A 6000-nucleotide genomic window follows, 5' to 3' on the forward strand; every position below is an offset into this window, starting at 1 on the left:
AAATGCTTATTTGAGAGTATGTTTTTTCAATGTATGACGTACTTCATTGTGAAAATAGCCGATCTACAATCTCACAACTTTTCAGATAGCAACGTTTTGTGAGCTTGTAGATCGGCTGCTTTCACTGGTTTCGGTTTCGAGGAGACATACAATTTCTCTATTGGTAAATGGTTTGTGAACGAGTGATCTTAGTGTTAGTGTTAGTGTGAATTCTTTTTTCACTGGTTCTGGTCTGTTGGTCCAATGGCGTCTCGCTTCAGCATCAGCCTCTGGATCCAAGTTCACCAGTTCAAGCCTCAACTCTTGCTGGCCACTTTTCAATTGTATCGCACAAAACATGACTGTATCAATTAATGCATGCGCAACTGTTAAAGGTAACATGAAATGCTTCTTGGAGAGAGTATTTTTTGCAATATATGACAATATTGTGAAAATAGCCGATCTACAATCTCACAACTTTTCAGATAGCAACATGTTTCTGAGCTTGTAGATCGGCTGCTGTGTTATCTCTTTTTTCACAGGTCTTGCCTGTTGGTCCAATGGCTTCTCCCTTAAGTGAGTGCCTCATGACTGCAAGGTTGCCGGTTCAAGCCTCACTTGATGCAGACTCATTTAAGTTGAATTGCGAAAAACATGAATGTATCAATGAATACATGTGCAATTGTTAAAGATAACCTGAAATGCTTATTTGAGAGTATGTCTTTTCAATGTATGACATACTTAATTCTGAAAATAGCCGATCTACAATCTCAAAACTTTTCAGATAGCAACGTGTTCCTGAGCTTGTAGATCGGCTGCTTTCACTGGTTCACTTTTATCTTCAACAGACAACCTCCGCCTAGACAAAGCTATAGCACTATAGGTAGTGTTGCAGCCTGTCAATCCGAAGGTTGAGGGTTTGATTACTGTTAATGGCAATAGGTTGAGAAGTTCAATCAATCCATTCTGCTTCCATCTTTCTCTCTCTTCAATCTATTATGTTTCCATGTCTCTCTCTCTTCAATCTATTCCGTTTCCATGTCTCTCTCTCCGCCCTTAGATTGTCTGCAATTTTGAGCAGTTTGAAAAACACTTAAACCCATGATTTTTCAGTTATTTGCGTGAAATGGTATTATCTGTTTGACCTCCGTTTTCACTGGATCAGGTCTGTTGGTCCAATGGCTTCCCGCTTAAGTGAATGTTTCACAACATCAAGTTTGCCGGTTCAAGCCTCACTTGGTGGAGACTTCATTTAAAGTGCATTGCAAACAACAAGACTGTATTAATGAATACATGTGCAATTGATAAAGATAACATGAAATGCTTATCTGAGAAGGTATGTTTTTGCAATATATGACATACTTCATTCTGAAAATAGCCGATCTACAATCTCAAAACTTTTCAGATAGCAACGTGTTTCTGAGCTTGTAGATCGGCTGCTTTCACTGGTTCACTTTTATCTTCAACAGACAACCTCAGCCTGGACAAAGCTATAGCACTATACGTAGTGTTGCAGCCTGTCAATCCGAAGGTTGAGGGTTCGATTCCTGTTAATGGCAATAGGTTGAGATGTCCAATCAATCCATTCTGCTTCCATCTCTCTCTCTCTTCAATCTATTATGTTTCCATGTCTCTCTCTCTCTTCAATCTATTCTGTTTCCATGTCTCTCTCTCTCTTCAATCTATTCCGTTTCCATGTCTCTCTCTTCAATCTATCAATCAATCTCTCACTGTCTGTCTGCCTGCCTGAATGTCTGCCTGTCTGTCTGTCTGTCTGTCTGTCTGTCTGTCTCTCTCTCACTCTGTCACTGTCTGTCTGTCTGTCTGTCTGTCTGTCTGTCTCTATCTCACTCTGTCACTCTCTTCAATCTATTCCGTTTCCATGTCTCTCTCTCTCTCTCTCTCTCTCTCTCTCTCTCCAATCTATTCTGTTCTCTCTCTCTCTCTCTCTCTCTCTCTCTCTCTCTCTCTCTCTCTCTCTCTCTCTCTCTCTCTCTCTCTCTCTCTCCAGTTACCATGTCTGTCTCTCTCTCTCTCTCTCTCTCTCTCTCTCTCTCTCTCTCACTCTCACTCTCACTCTCACTATTAATTACCTAATTAAAAATATTGAAAAGGCTCCTTATAATCTCTAATACTGATTCTGTTCAAATCTATACTGTAACTTAGCTAAGAAACAAGCAAATGCACTTCCTCTGGATGACTTTTTGTTAGGCAGTGGGTGCTCAGCTACAGAGACAACTAATTCAAAAGAAAAAGCGGTATTCCAAAGATAACTAGACAAAGGTCTCATAGAACCGGAGGTTACGGTAGTAACCTATAGTTAGGAGGTTTTGTCCATCATTGATAAGAACAGCTGAATGGGCCTCCAAGCTCACAATGAGTTTGGAGGTCAAAAGGGGGTGGAGCCTGGAGTCAGCAAAACCAGCTAACTCCACCCCCCGTGGTGGAGGTTTAGCAGAAAGTTTGAGGATCCAATGGAGTTAGCTGGTTTTGTCAGAAGCACTTTTTAATACTTTTCATTGGTTAAATTTTTTTTTTTTACCAACACACAGACGTAAAGGGTGTTCAATAGCACTGATTTATGGGGGGAAAATGGAGTTAGCTGGTTTCGGCCCGACAGCAACTATATAATATATAATAATAATTCTACATTTTGCTGACAATCCTGACATGTAGTTCAGAATCTGTGTAACTTAACCCATTTAGACCTGAGGCCGATTCTAAAAACGCCTTCTAAATCCTGACCTAAGTTTTCTGAATTTTTTTAAAAATATGTATGTTGCTTTATACTGTACATACCAACAAGAACCCCAAAAGGGGTTCCCGTCTTGAACGGAATAGTTACAAATTGGGGTTCCCGCCCTAAATGGGTTAAAACAAATGCACAGAAATGTATCTTGATATGATTAGAGACACATAATGAGTTAACATATGTGCACATTCTTCAATCCTCATCCTCAATCCTCAGTCATATCATGGCATTAATCACTGATGGAAAGAAAAGATAGAGAATGACTCACCCTCTCTTTTTTCTCTGGAATGAAATAATGCGGCGTCAGGTATCTCTGTGTCTGTGTGTTCCTGGTGAGATAATTGGTGTTGTTGAGAATACTTCACATTATTTCCTCCTCATTATCTGACGTCTGACAATCACCACACTTCTTTTTTTTTGTCACAGAAACCTACAGTAAAATTCTGGCTGTAAATTCTACTGCTGTATTGTAAAGCCTAGGTGGGTAGCTAGAAAACTGGGCACTTGAGAGAATTGGGCACTTTTGGGGAGAGAACTGAGCGAACTGATGAGAGAACTCATCATAGGGTTGGTTTTATTAAAATTTTATTGTATCTCTGTTATTACTGCGGTTATTTTTATTGTTCTATTTTTATATTTGCTTTTTAACATGCAGTGGAGATGTTTAGGTGTGAATACATTAATTTTTTTCAAAAAATGTGAAAATTGCTAGTGAAAAAGGGGGTAGGAGTTTATAAGTTTTAGACTTCATCCTACTCCTTTTCGGACATTATTGTTGTTGTTTTTTTCTACAGTTTTGTATTCTATTTGTCTTTTTATTAATGATGTTCGAAATAAAACTCATTCATTCATTCATTCATTCATTCACTTGAGAGAAGTCATCATGGACTTTTTGGGAAAAGTGGGTACTATTTTGGGGAGAAGTGGGTACTATTTTTGGGGAGAACATGGCTATTTGGGGAGAACTTAGACCTATTTATTATTTTATTTCATTAATTCATTTCTAATGACATTCGATGTTTAAAAAAAAATATATATACTATGTCACCAAGCGCTGCTGACGATGTGACTGTCTATCTCACTGTCCTCCTGACGTAATGAACGGTAGCCTATAGTGTAGACCGTTTTCACATATGAACTCGAGGCAGAGAATCGGGTCCAGACATGTGGCACTGTCTGTGTTTAGTGCCCAGTTACCTGTATCGCCCAGGTGACTGCATATATGCAAATTTTGAGAAATAAAACGGCCTTAAAATGTACCGTATGTATGATGAGTTTATACGTTGCTACAGTTTGTAGTCTTAAAACCCGGAAGTCAGTTTACAGTGGGGTCCCTCGTTAGATTTCCAATGCTACGTTCCTAATCTTCCTATACGTTTTTGTGAGTTTTTTTCGAGCCATTTTCGCTATTCTTCATACAATGAAGCATAATAGCACTTAAGTGGTTAATTTATCCAAAACGTACTTTCACAAAGTCCACATGGTAGATTCACAGGAAAAGTAAAAGGCTGGTCATGGACTTTACTTGGTATGGCCTACATTCTCAAAACACTGTTCAGATGTTGATTCCAAAAGTGAGTAAGTAACGGAATTAGGCAAAAAGAAAAAATCATATGCTGCCCCTTCTTCTTGGAATGATTTGCAGAAAGGTCTGAACCTATCTGAGCTGATCACTTTGAGGGAATTTTAATCAATCTTAAAGGATAGAGAGACTAGTATTATTGGAAAATGTGATTGCTTTTACATTTTAGTCAACTGCCGCACTTTAAGTTGTTCATATAACATTTTAGTTCCTGTTTTGCACTTTAACTGGATATTGTTCACTTGTGTCTAGTGCAATATATATGTATTGTTTTGTATTGCTTGTCTATTGTTGTAATAATGCTGCCTCTTGGCCAGGACCGGTCACTCTCTGAAGAGTGTATTTTAACCTGGTTAAATAAAGGATATCATATGATGACTTTTCCTGTGAGTCTCCCTTGTGGACAATGTGGTTGAACCTGACAATACATTTACACTGTCTGCGCTTATCTCATGTACCGTACAATGCACTGACACTCTTTTGCACATTAATGTCTAATCTCATGTACATAGCAGCAGCTGCTATGTGGACCTACTGTACCGAATGCAACCACCTTTTTGTCTAACCTTATGTAGGCCTACATACAGTATGTATCAGCTGGATTATGCTATATGTATGTAGATATCTTAGATTTTTGCCTATCCTCGACATATTTCTCTTTGCTGTTTGATTTCTTTTTCTCTTCCTGCCCCCCTCTTCTTTTAAAAACGATGGAGCTTGCACAAAAAATAATTTCACCCGCCTCTTTATACCTGTAAACCTGTGATGTGACAATAGAGTTGATTCTGAACTTAATGCAAAAATTCTAAAAGGTGGCACTGCCCACTTACCTCTAAATATACATGTAGAGACTCTCCCATCTTCAGTTTCTCCAGATGGTAGCAGATCACCAGAAAAGTAACCATGTATTCTACTGCCTTTGGTAATGCCATTACTAAAGACTGCAATAAACACATACAAACTGGAAAAGACTGGGTCTTACAACGGCATGGATTCCCTTTGGATCCCAAACATGGAGGGACAGATTATGAATTCACAAAATGCAAAAAGAATATTGTAGTGCTTCCTACTTGGCCGGGGTGCTCCAACAAACACAATTGTGTGTGGGTGGAAAGCGGGCAAGGGTGTGTGTTTATATTGCGTTCAAACAGTCAGATACAAACATACAAAGAAACAAAGATACAAAGATACAAAGATACACAGCATATTTGTCGTGTTGCTCAACACGGTCGGTGACGTCATCAAGCGCTGCATCATCGGAGCACACTGGCCGCCCAGTTCTCCACAGTGGTGTAAAGTAACTAAGTAAATGTACTCAAGTACTGTACTTAAGTACAATTTTGAGGTATTGTTTACCTTACTGGAGTATTTCCAATTTTCAGTACTTTTACTCCACTACATCTCAGGCAAATATTGTACTTTTACTCCAATACAATTATTTGAAAACTTTAGTTACTAATTACTTTGTAGATTTTGATTATCATTACAAAACCACTTCAGGCCTACATACATTTTGGCCATTTGAAAATAGCCGATCTACAAGCTTACAATGCGTCGCGATGCCATGCATTGTGAGCTTGTAGATCTGCTATTTTCTAAAGATTTGTGAAATGGGACATTCTGCATAATGAGTATTTTCTACTTTTGGTACTTTAAGTACATTTTGATACTAATACTTTTGTACTTT

General features: G+C 38.5%; 1 protein-coding gene across 3 annotated transcripts in view; it reads right to left on the reverse strand.

Annotated features, from left to right (window-relative positions):
- Positions 1–5393, reverse strand: part of LOC308103856 (uncharacterized protein) — a 64066-nt gene extending 58673 nt beyond the window's left edge. For 2 of the 3 annotated variants that reach the window (XM_080454049.1, XM_080454048.1), the window contains exons 1-2: positions 5144–5393; positions 3000–3060 (exon numbers count right to left, since the gene is read on the reverse strand). The gene's annotated coding sequence lies outside the window, so the exon portion shown is untranslated. The remainder of the gene's footprint in view (positions 1–2999; positions 3061–5143) is intronic. The other variant, XM_080454050.1, reaches the window with a different exon arrangement.
- Between the last annotated feature and the right edge of the window lie 607 nt (positions 5394–6000).

Source organism: Gymnoscopelus braueri, assembly GCF_963280865.1.
Source record: "Gymnoscopelus braueri genome assembly, chromosome: 16".
Taxonomy (NCBI): Eukaryota; Metazoa; Chordata; class Actinopteri; order Myctophiformes; family Myctophidae; genus Gymnoscopelus; species Gymnoscopelus braueri.